Source organism: Podarcis liolepis (genome assembly GCF_965112155.1).
Source record: "Podarcis liolepis genome assembly, chromosome: 9".
In the NCBI taxonomy this organism is placed as follows: domain Eukaryota; kingdom Metazoa; phylum Chordata; class Lepidosauria; order Squamata; family Lacertidae; genus Podarcis; species Podarcis liolepis.
This window is the reverse complement of record NC_139564.1, coordinates 30142676-30155889: the sequence shown is the minus strand read 5'-3', so window position 1 is coordinate 30155889 and position 13214 is coordinate 30142676. Positions and strand designations below refer to the sequence as shown.

At 40.0% G+C, this 13214-nt stretch overlaps 1 long non-coding RNA gene across 1 annotated transcript; it reads right to left on the bottom strand.

The window, feature by feature from the left end:
• Window positions 1-8024: 8024 nt before the first annotated feature.
• LOC310686193 lies at window positions 8025-12757 on the bottom strand. The gene is made up of 2 exons (XR_014515759.1): window positions 12667-12757; window positions 8025-8256 (listed from the first exon to the last, which is right to left on the bottom strand). It is a non-coding gene; the product is annotated as an uncharacterized lncRNA (long non-coding RNA).
• Window positions 12758-13214: the final 457 nt, after the last annotated feature.

Below are 13214 nucleotides of genomic sequence, written 5' to 3'. Positions count from 1 at the left end.
ATACGCAGGAACTCTAATGCATTACAATCCATCTGCTGGTGTTTCACCAAATAGACAGCTAAGCAGAGTTTTGAAAATGATATTTTCACATTGCAGAACAGGGAAGCATGATAAACTTTCGCTCCAAAAGGTCAGTTATCCTCCATCTGCAATCAGTACCTACAGGCATCTTTCTAATGTCAAAACAGATCTGGTTCAGCATCATCTGTTTCCACTGATGCTTCTCATGTTCTTCATTTGTGGACCCAACAAAATCCTGCCTCAACAGCTGCTGCAGTTGCTGGTATTAGATGCTCATTGTCAATAGGAAGGGGGACACACGTGCTGACCCTTTGCATACCATTTAAACAGTATTCATTTCATCTTTCTGACAGTTTGTTACTCTGCATTGAAACAAAGTGCATGCCTAGATTAGGAGCAAAGTTTCTTGCAAATCCATATCTGCCGTTCTGCTTTGGCTGCTTACTTTAGGAACTTGTGCAAGAGATTATAGAGAAAAATTGCTTTGGAGCTGATCTCCAAAGAAAAGTAGATCTACCAACATTTAAAATAATAATGAGCACTCACACTTTACACTGTGGGTGCCCTTTGCAGGATTGCTCACGGCGCTTTGGACCCCAGGGAACTAACCGGTTCTATGGGCTGGCCTGCCTCTCAGTGTTATTCTTTGGAGGTTCACGCCCAGCCTCAGTTAGTCAATTTACACTGCTGGGAGCAGTCACATAAATAGGGGGTGGAGCTGGCAGCAGCCAGGCAGTTGGCTCAGGAGCTTCACCCACCCAACCCTCCCTTTGTTTAATGTTTCTTGTTTGCAGGTTAACCTTTTTTCTTCCTGTTTAGCGGGTGCTGCTATGATCTTTTGACTGGTTGCTGTTGAAGAACCGGGAAGAAATTTTCCTGCATTGGCAGGTTTTGTCTTCCCCGTAGCAATTCGTCACAACTTTAGGGTTTTAAGACCTTGGGCAGAATTCTTTAGTCTTTTCTTCCACAAATGGTGTGGGGGGGGGAGTGACTCACCCCCACCCCGTGGTGGCTATTCCAGGGTCCGCCTCTTATAGGGGATATATATATGGATGTCACAGGCCATACACTGAAAGGTCATCAGTGAACTACCCTGCGTGTGGGGATATGGGCTTAGCTGCCTGCTACACTTACGTCTCACAGAGCACCCCCATATCCCATTTACCCTAATGTGCCCCAGTTCCCCAGCTGTGGGGCTGGGAGGGATACACGCCCAACGCCTAAGCCAAGGTATTCCTACATTTGAAAGTTTAATAAAGTTGTGGCCAAATTTTAATTCCATAATGCATTGTCACGAATCATTATTCCTTTCTCCCTCATATGCTGATAAATGCCTAGGTTTTCATGACACAAAAAAAGTGCAAAACAGATATTATACCAAAAACAGACCTCTGGAATAGGAAAAATTGGGCATGGTAACTATAAATAAAATTGCTATATAGAAACATCTATGGGAACAGGAACGACAGAGATATAATGATTATGAACAAAATTACTAGATATAAAACAGCAGGGAAGGACACAATCAGAAGAAAGTTTTTTTTTAAAAAAAAGAAGAAGATTGTCATTGTTTTACTGCATTAGGATCAACATAAAACAAAAGAAGCTGTAATTATGGATATCAGGTATGATTTAAGTGTATACTTACTTAGGGTACTGTAAAAACTATATATAGGAACCAATTTGTCTGACTTTGGAGAGTCTTCTGTGAAATAACTCTAGACTGCTACAGAGAATACATTTTCTAAATTTCCATAAACCCCACACAGAATGGATAGCAACTTCCCTCTTCTGCCAGTTTTTGGGGGCTCTCCAGTTGTTTGAATGCCAGGTTCACGCCTCTTCTTTCTATTTTCCTTTTTTAACTTGGCACTTCATTTACTACTACTGCTCATATGTTGGCAAAGCTGGGAGTAAAGTGGCAATTAAACACTTTTGGAAAGCAGAACTGGCACTCAAACAGTTGGAAGGCTCCCAGCGCCACAACATCCTTACCGTCACCAATTAATTGGGGGCACTTGGGGAAGTTACGAAACACTCCCTCTGTGTTCTCTCATACCTTTTGCCTTTGTATTGTCATTGCATTTTCTAAACACATTAAGGCAATCCAAAGAAATGTCAGCAGGCAGATTTTTAAATGACACATACTTGATAATTGCTAGCACAGCAGTGATGTCATGAAAGAGAAGAGGTAGGTGAAGTCAAAGGGAAAATGTGGAAAGAGAGAACAAAATAGGCAACAGCGAGGAAACTGTCTTCCTGTGCTAAATTCATATTCATCTACATAAACTCCCATCTCTTATCTCAAATTCATCCCTTTTCAGAATTCACAGAAATAACGCTCTCGCAATAGAAAATTCTGGGCATGGAAACGTATTTGTATTTTTATAATAATTCCTATTGACTGATACATAATGAGTAGAAACGCTTGCAAGATTCACTGTCAACAAAGTTGCCCTTCTCCAATAAATTGGAGAGCTCCCAAACAGCATAGGACAGCCTGCCAGTCAGCTGAATACAGCTGAATACAGCCTTGCTAGTGGTTGAAAATGACAGATTGGAAATGGGAGTTGGGATAAAGAAAAAAAGGAGGATAAGAAACTGAGGAGGGTAGGATGGAAGAAAAGGGCAAGACACGTCTCCCACCAAGAAACAACATCCCCAAATAGAAAGGCAGAGCAAGACATGTTTGTCAACTCTAGGGGTACCGTAGCAACCCTTCCACATTGGGCAAAGTGAGCCAGCCACCTCCGGTGATGGTATGGATGAGATAAGCTACACAAATAATTATTCCTCCTAAATACCTTCAAAACAAGGGAAGGCAGACTATGCATAAATCCATTTACAATGTCCTAAAGCAGCATTTATCTTTGCCCCCACCTTGAGCTCATTGGGTTTGGGAAAGTCATAGCTTTGGCCCTATGTGAGAAGAAGGCAGGATTAAGATTCCTCTACCTACTGACCTCAAATAAAATATTCATTTAAAAGCAATTCTGTGCAACTTGACTGGGGAAGGGTGCACTTTTAAACAAATTGAAAGGGCTGTTAGTACCCTTTCCATATGCTCATATCCCTGACATTTACAGGTTGGAGGAATAAGGGAATGAAAAGGGGTGTGACTATTGCAGTGACAGAACTTTTCTCAATCCAAAAGCACTATCACCATCCAAAAAACAGTGACATGTGGCCAGTGATGTGAACTGTCCACTACAAGAAGAAAGAAATTGAACATCAGCTACAGCATTATAAATGGTATGTCTGGAAGACCCATAGAACATTATATAGAGTAAAGGGAAGCTTTTAATGTTTAATAGACTACTGTATTTTAATATTCTGTTGGAAGCTGCCCAGAGTGGCTGGGGAAACCCAGCCAGATGGGTGGGGTATAAATAATAAATTATTATTATTATTATTATTATTATTATTATTATTATTAAGCAAAATGAGTATTGTTATGACCTTGCCACTTCTCCAAGTGGTGAGAAGTTTATTTATTTTGCATCTTTATTAAATACATATCCCTCCCATCCAAAGGAACACAAGTTCCAGGGGCAAATGGCTTAGTCAGTTTCAGTTTCCTTTTGAAGCAGGTCACCAGAAGCTTATTAGTATTTGCCTTATTTAATATTTGCCTTATTTAAAGATGTACAGATTGAGCATGGAGGAAACACTCCAACAGAATGGCAAAGTTTGTTGCTCCCACGTCAGATTTTGGGATACAGTATAAAGCTCACATAGTTAAAAAACTTAGATCTCTGTGCGGTGTCTTTCTCTAAAACCTTCAGATGTCTCCTTTTTATTCTCCTTTACACATGCACCTGGTCCTCTCCCCTGGCTAAGGAGTGGAGGCCATAAATCCTCATAAGGCTGATTTTTATCACCCCCATTTCATGTGTGGTGAGCCATGGGTATGAAATAGGCTCTCACTCTGGTTCAGAACATTCCCCCAAAGTGCCTGTATCAAGAAGTAATTGGTTCCCTATGTATTTCCCATGGCAATGTGTTGTCAGGCTGTTAACAAGTTCAAGTTCTCGTGAGATATGCCTTAGGCAACCTACACTGATAACCCTAGTCACAGAAATGTGATCTTACTGACACCCTCAAAGGCCATGGCAAATACAGTTCATCACAAATACATCCAGAAATGGTATCAGAATTGGATGGCCATGCGGGGGGCCACTAGGGGCGCATTAGAAGATGGCCGACAATACAATCTCTCTGACCCACACGGGGAAATTAAGATGCTGTTATGGGAGTAGGCAGCCTCCCTTGTTGCCCCAAGGAAATGGGGAACACTGCCCTTGCCTGGTGTGCCCATAAATCACCCCCTAATTCGAAAGAAGGGGTGAGGGCCCTAGGCAGAATGCCCCCGTGTGGACCTTGTCTCTCCTGGACGCTGTCTCTGATCGCGCACTAGCTGCAGCAATTTGGAATAATTAATTACAAAAGAAGCCAATGCTTCAAGTGAAGAAGGGGAGCGAAGTCTGCTAATTAAGTGACCTCTGTGAAAGAAGACGACGGGTTGGAGAAACAGGAATATTTTACGATGAAGATACACCAAAGGCTGGGTATGTTGACAACGGGACTGAATGGGGGGGGGGGCTTTTCTACTTTCCTTCTATGTGATTTACAAGAACCCCTCCTCATTAGAATCGTCGGTTGAACTGACTGAAGCAGGATGATTAAGGTCTGTGTGGAGATAAACTTTAACCAAAAGTATGTTTTATGGAGATTGAGAAGCGATAAGAGCTTTTGGAATGGTGCAGCAATTAATTTGGAGTCTCCATCTTGCCAAAGGATTTATAGCCGGGAGGAGGGACGGTTTTCAGACTGCATTCCTGGTGAATCTCCTCAGAGGTTTTGAGAAAGGAGGCAGATTGGTGAAGATTAATGACGCTAAGACTGTTTTGATGTATGGAAGTGATGTTATATGTCTGGATATGGCTATTGGATAAAAAATAATAATATCCACGCAGGATTACAAACTGTTCTAACCAGCTTGTGGAGACTATCAGAGGTCACAAAGAGAAAGGAAAAATATATGAAAATAACAACAAGAGATGTGGAAAAACAATAAGAAAGGACTGGATAGTACTGTGAACATCATAAGGTTAGATTTGTGGACATTAAAACAGCAGTAAGAAGCAAGAAGTTGATTGGATCCCATTCGGAACTTGAAATATGGGTGCTCCCAACAAAAAATTAAAATTTGGCTGTGTAATTTGGAATTTATGTAATTTAGTTTGATTTGATGTGATTGGTTGGTTGGTTAATAAAAAATTATTCTTAAAAACAGAATTGGATGGCCATGCTGACCCAAAATTCACAGGGTCTGGGCAGCTCTGTGTGTGTGTGTGTGTGTGTGTGTGTGTGTGTGTGTGTGTTAGGAACAGCCAATGCTCACCATGAGCAATGAAGCTTCTGATTTATACAAAACCCTTCCTTGGGGTGGATGTTCAAAAAGCATTAAGGGAAAATAGATTTTTCAGACTGAGGCCATGATGTTATGCCCTTGTCTGGAGATTGTTTCCATTTTAACATGGTAATGGCAGAAGTTCTTAATTAGGTTAAAACTTTGCCATGTGTTAAAATTTCCCATTATAGAGAAGCATGCTGAGATAAAGAAGGAATGGCGAAAACCAATCGTAAGCTAGTCACATCTGTTCACCCACTAATCAAGATTTGATGTGCACCCCATGCTAATTCAGCAATGGTGATGCCTTTCTATATTCCATTCTCTTCCATCCTTGTTGCCTTAACATCAATTCCACATAGCTAATGTGACAATGGATTCTCATTATAATATGGAAAATCTATGCCCCATTATGCTGGCCCACACTTCTGGCTGCTATTAGCGTAATTGGTTTTTGCAAAGTGGTTTTCTTCTTCTTCTTTTCTTTGCCATTACATTGGTACACAGTTGCTCTGCTCAGAAGGATGGCTTGAAAGGCTAATCTAGGTCCATTTCCAGATGTGACTATTCATTCATTATTTTGAAAGATGAGGTTTTGGTAGCAGTGTTACAACAATAGTCCTGTGTGACGCTAATCAATCAAGGCAATAATATATCAAATCTTAATCTGCCAAATTCCTTAGCTACTCACTACTCTGACATTCACACACAGTTATTTTCAATGAGGTGGTAAAATGGAGGCTTTTAGAGATAGTTTCTGAGGTAACTTTGGAGTCAATTCAGAACCACCTCCCTTGTGACAGTCGTTTGCACTCCTGGGCTGCCATTTCCCATTATCTGCAGTGCATAGGTTCCCAATGAATAATTTCCCAGTAGCATTTACACTTGAGAGATGATCTTGTGGAAGGGTTCGATACTGCATCTATATTATTAGGCCCTCTCATGTTATCTCGCCAGGTTAAACAGGACTGAAGAGGTGTGAAATGCCATCTTGTATTAGAAGTGGTCCTCAGATAGTTATTCTGAAGTGATAAATCACCATAAGGCCTATTTTTACCACTTCCATTTTGTATATCATGGATGAGCCATAAATATGAAATAGTTACCACCAGAAAATAAAATAAAGTTACCATATCAGAGACTGCTTTTCAGACCCTGCTATTGACATGGCAACTTTTTATTATGGGGCTATTTCCCACAAATATTTCCTGACATAAAACTGCTGTGGGAAGTCATATTGATAATATTATTGATAATATTATGGTCTCAGAATAAATGCCTGAACCGATTCCATCTTACCTAAAACAACAACAGAAAACACATGAGAAAACAACAAACAAAACCAGGGATAAGAAAAGAATGTGCAAGACTCCTTACAAAACCACATTCAGTACCTTATTTTGTACTGTCATTGTTTTCCCTCCTACAGTTTTGAATTATTAAATGAAACACTTCTATCTATATTTAATGTAAAAAGTTGGCATCTATATAAATAGGCTATAAAGTAGTACAGGGACTAGACTGAAGAGATTTAGCCCCTCTCAGCTACTGAATAGATTCTACCACCTCAGATTGCAAAAACCACTCAAAAATACCTACTCAGATCCCACAGCTCATAGGGGGATTGGAGGTATGAACACCAAGAAACTTTGACAATATAATAAGCAATTTGAGGGGGGAAGGCTGCACATTTTAGAACAGTGTCCATGGAGATTGTTTGTTGCTGTTATTCGTTTCTTGGGAAAGAGCTTGTTTTAACCAAGCCCATTCCAAAGTGAGTGGAGTTCACCCACCACGAAAAAATTGCAAACACTTCAACATGTTAAGTAAGATGTTGCCTATAGTTACTTTTGATACATACATGCTCCCTTATGGACATGGTTTAGAAAATATAGCTACCTAGAGGCAAATATGCAGCAGAGAATAATGTGTGGACATAGTTACTATTTTTCAAACTGCGTTAGAAAATATGTTGGGGTTCCTCAGATGTTCCTCAGTGAGAGGATCAGAGTCCATCATTACCAGTCTTCCACTGCTAAGTATAGCCACTGGAAGTGACTAGTTGAGTGTTTTCTTGAGCAACTCTCTCTCAGTCCATGCAGGGTGGACAATGAACAGTGAAGCTAAAGATGCCTCACAAATACAGCATTGGACCTCTATGTGTACCCTGAAATACTTCCAATAATCCTCTACAACGCACAATGTTGTGTAGCAAAGAAGTTTCTTAGCAGACAGGTTGATGTGAAAAGGGTTGCCCTTGGGGGGTAAATAACTGAAAGCCATTGGTCTAAAGTTTCTAGGTTCCTGTCCTTGGGGAAGAAACCTCCTACATACTTCAATGTATAGGAAATTCCATCTACCTAGAGCAGAATTTGAAATAAAATACTCACACTGGTCTACATTTGGATATGACCTAGTTTGGGCAATATAGTAAGCTCCTAGAGAAGTAGTCACCAGCAAATGTAGCCAAATATAGTTATTTTTAATTAGGATAACTGGAATGTTGCCATTATCTCATATAGGAAAACACTTGAGTGCTGTGGAACTTAGAGCTGATACATATAATAAATTAGCACTGTTCCAAGTAGGCTTCCATGTAATGATTGCTTTATTTTTTAAAAAAGAAAAGCTTTATGCCATCATACTTCACAAATATTGCAAAGCTGAAAAGAAGCAGATGATATCAAGAATTCATTTGACTTTCTCCATCTTTCTTTGGCGTACATCTTAAAAATTAACTTGTTCTTGTCTCACTTTGGAACTGGAGAAAGAAACTTGTTTTTGACTTCTATATTACTTTTGTTGTTGTGTTTTGTTTCCCCCTTGCAGATCAAAGGACAAAGAGCAAAATTAGCATGAGCTTTAAATTTATGAATGACTTGTTCTTGCAACCATATAGCTAAAGGGATTGTATTTTACTTTAACAACTGGAAGTTAAAAGTGCTTCTGTAAACTGCTCAGTGCAATAAATAAGTCCAGGGTGACTTATGCCTTTAGGGGTGCATTAAAGCTTCTTCCCACCAAGCTTATTGTTGAGGAAAAAACATGCAAAGCCTGTTGTCCTCCAGCTCTCCTGCCTAGGAGGGAGTCATCATGACAGTGCTGTCTCTTCTCTGAACACACATAGTATATGACACCTCAGGGCAAGATGAATTAATTCAGGACCAAAATATGGTTCTTGTTTTTCATATGACAGCAAATCTCAGTGGAAAGCATGAGCTTACCTGCAGGCTGCACACTCTCAGTTTCAGAGAAGAATGTTTTCCTATATCTAACTTAGCACTGACATGGGTTAATTCCATTCCCCCCCCCCTCAAAAGTCTGATACCAGAAAGAAATTAGTTTTCTGAATCAAAACTGAACACTACAGTCTTACATTCAGTAAGGTTTACTTAGTGAGTGTCCAAGTGTAAAAATTACCTGTTCTCAGAGACGTCCCCCAGTCCCCACTGCATTTCTGCATGTTTAGAACTGGAGGTGTTTACTCATTGAATGAAGGCATGTTTGAAGCAACCTATTTCATGCAAAAGGGAAGTGGCTCGGTAACCCTAATTATTTGAAGTTATTGGTTTGGGAATTAGCAGTGTAGTATATGGACCTGATCAAATGTAGTATGGTTGCAAAATATATAGCATGTTTACCACATAAGAGAGGATTACACTTTCTCATTTCAGTTTGCCACACTCTACAAAATTATCTGTCCATTTCTGTACTCTTCTTTTTCCTCATTTCTCTTGGCTCAAATGCTGAGATTTATCATGATTAGAAAATGCAACTGTCTAAAAGTTGGGGTACACTCTGCATGTTGTGAGCCACATCTTCCATCAGACCCAACCAGCATGGTCAATGGTAAGGAAAAATGGGAGTTGTGGTCCACAACTTCTCTAAAGCATCATATTAGCTGCCCTCAGTCTAAAAGCTTAATTGACCCTAAATTTCACACCACACAGCTTTAACTGATTTCAATACCTTTTCTAGTGTCTACCGATTTATGAAATTCTCAAAACATTATGGCACAGTTGTTTGCAATACACATCCAGCTGTGCATGCACAGATAAGTCACCACAATACCCCAGAAGCCCTAATCTCTTCCCATCCACTGTGAATGGATATCACAGTATGCCAGCCAGTACCCAGAAAGAGATGCCAGCTTACTGCCAGTTTCCTACCCAGCCCTATTGAGGCATTAGAATTTACTTTGAATCCTGGTTTGAAGAAGAAAGACTGGATGGAGAAAAGCTAATCATCTTAAGTTAATGGCAAGCATACTATGATCCTTGCACAGGGAGGGGAAGGGTGAGAAGAGGCCTCCACTTGGCTTTGTTACCATCGTTCCATATTACTCAACTGTATGCATGCCAGGAGGGATTCTGCTCTTAGTGTTTGGGGAGTGTGATGTTGTGTAACAACAAATATATACAGATGACCAAATGGGCTATCTGGGTTGCAAGGCCATGTCAATTTTGCAGTGAGTATTTCCAAAGGTATTTGTTGAGTCATAACACTAGACCTCACGGGGGTAGTTTCATCACAGTATGAATATTCAGTTTATTTAACACAGATCATAAGCACATTTTTCTCTGCCCATTGTTGGTCGTTATGCAGCACATACACCCCAAACAGAACCGCATTTGCCTGAAATACATTTGGGTCCTTCTTTATTCGAGGTCCAGAGACATGCTGACCACTTTTCTGTTAGTAAAGATGTTTCAAAAACAACTCCCCATGCAATTATACTCTGTTGGGAACTGCACCCCTGGTTAAACTGGAGGTGTTTTTTGTAGGGGAGGGAGTCAAAGAAGAGATTCTCGTGGTGCTGACTACAGCTCACAACCTTTTTAAAAAGATCACTTGCGGCACCCATTAAAAATCCATAAGCTTGTGCTTTTCTTATTGGTGTTTTTACATGTATGTACATGAATGTATGGCTTTTGCTGTCCCTGGAAGCTTTTCGTCTGCGGATAGAAAAGAGAAATAAGAGTGTTGACAGGTAATTATTTGCCTTACAGGATAGTATATGGTAATGAGTACGGTACTGAATTCTTTGTTCTTTCTTATACATTTAAAATTTACCAGTTTTGCTTCCTGAATTTAAAAAGTTGAACATTTATCTGTTGAGCTTTTCAGAAACAGTCATTTGGTGCTTGTTATCTTGGTGTTCTTAAGTCTGATAGGTGATTAGTCATTCATTTCCTTGTTAATAAATTATTCATTCCCTTCATTAGATATTCGCTTCATTTAGCTATCTTGTGGTTTTCTTTTCTTTTTTTAAAGTTTGCAGTTGTTTGATATATTAAGCTGCGTTATAAGATACCAAAGAGCTGAAATCTAGGGTAGCACAGTTTTTATGATTTTTCTGTTAATGGGTTTCCTCTCCTCTTTCTTCACTGGATTGCTCTGCCCAGAACAATTTGAGCACTATGCAGTTTTGTTATTGATCTTAGAGACATGGGCTCCATACGCACCATATATTTAAAGCATATGGCTTTCTTCAGAGGATCTTGGAAACTATAATTTGTCAAGGGTGTTGGGGATTATAGTTCTGTGAGGGTAAATCACAGTTCCTGGGATTCTTGGGAGAAGACATGTCCTTTAAATTTATGCTATGTACACAGCCATTGGCTCCACATAAAATGTGGTATCTGTATGGTATATGTTTTGTTAAAATAGCAAGTTATTACTACATAGCAGCCATGGGGTTCCATGAGGATCTAAGACAATGACATCATTCTTTCTGAAACCCGTTGTGCCTACTCTCATGAGCAGTTGAAATAATTATTTCTGTAATGACTCTCTTATTTTTTAAAAATATTTATTTGTTCTGTTTTGCTGGTTGCTGGTCTTGCCTCCTGTGAGAGGAAGTATGGGATTGAAAATCAAAAATGTTAATGCATCCCCTAGTGGGAGGGAGGGTGTGTACCTATGTGTGCTGAGACAGGCCCTGAAAGCCAAAGAGAGTTCTGGAAGCCTGAAGGCATGTGTTTGTTTCCATGCATGTGTATAGTTTTTTCTGAGGAAGATGCCTGTGAGAAGACTCATAAAGAAAGAGGCCCAGCATTGTGTGATTAGTAATAGACATATAAAACATCTGTTGTTTTGGAAAATCATATTAGTCTGCCTGGGTGAGCCACTGGACTAGGCCACTATGCTACATAATAATTCATTCAAATGCTATCAGACAGGACCGGCCCACACATGAGGCAAGATGAGGTGATCGCCTCAGGTAGCCAAATCCATGGGGCAGCAGATCCCAGTCTAGATCTTTATTTCCCCATTGTTCCTGATGTAGATCTTCACTCACCCCTTCTTCTCTGGTGAAGACAGAGGAGCCATTTTGTGGCTTGCCTCAGGTGCCAAAATGTATTGGGACAGTCCTGTTATCATGTGCACAAAGAAGCATGAGAAGCAGTAGCCATGTTGTTTTGTCAATGTATGAAGGAGCAATGTGTTATCATCAAAGCAAGTTGTGAGGAGCTTCACCACCTACCTGTAGCTGTCCAAAAGCAAGGCAGGATTAAAATCCTCCTCATTTCTGGCCACAATGTCACAGTCTACAGTACAAGCTTACCACAGGGCGAGAAAGATACTGTGGTAAGAGCAGATGTGGCTAAGAGACTAAGCTCTTATTCAAGAAGTCCTGGGTTTGAATTCCAGCCCTGAAATAAACTCACTAGGGAAGCAACTCAGCCTCAATCACAGTCCCTCCATCTATAGCAGGGGTGGGGAACTTCAGACTTTATGTACATATAGCAAAAAGCTCACATGCTGAGCATGTGAATGACAAGATTAGCAGGCTGAGTCCTGTCATGCACCCTGCTTGAGTACTTTTGCCTGACTGGAATATATCCTTGTACTCTGATGATGCTTTTTGCTTGTTTGGATGGTGTATAGAGACGCATGTGTGTAGAAAGAAGCCTAATGTACAGAAGTAAAATTTACATCTGTTGCTCCACTGACTTTTGCCTCAGGTCCTACCCATCACTGGCATGTGGCTTTCAGAAGGTTGCCCAGAAGTAAATACAACCCTTGACCTGGAAATGCTTCATCACCCGATTTAACATCTGGATATAATTCTGACCTACCCTACCTTACATGGTTGTTGTAAGGATTACAATAAGATAATATGCATGAAATGTTTGGGCATTTGAAAGCACAAAAGGACCTAAATTAGGACCAAGTCAGCATTTAGTAACCAGTTATTTGTAATTACTAAAGATACTTATGGAATCTACCTCAGCTGGATTCCAACTGGGTTTTTGAAGTTCCGCCTTATTGGGTTTTTAATGTTCTGGAATAACTCATAATGTCAGATTCCATTATTTTTCCAAACAAAACATTTATGGAATTTTGCAACCTGGGTGAGAGAAGATTCCCTTTTCTGTTTGTTTGTTTGCTTGCTTGCTTGCTTGCTTGCTTGCTTGCTTGCTTGCTTGTTTGTAGTTAGGAATGACAAAGCCAAAACCAAAAATAAATTAAAACAAGCTAATTTTTACACAATAGCACAATTTCACATAGTAAAATTTTGTAATGATACAAATGCACTAATGGTGCTGCAACTAACAACAGCTGTTCTTGTTATTATACAAAATCCATTCTGACATTTCAAAATTCAGAGTTCAGCTGGAGCAGAACCAAAGGGGTATAGGAATCCTGAACTAAATGTTACTAAGGGGGTCTGCTCATCCCCTTGTAATCATCAAAAGTGTGCTTTGCTCATGGAACAGATATCTGGAATCAGTACTTGTGAGCCTTACTAAAATTACTCTGGCACATCAGTGAT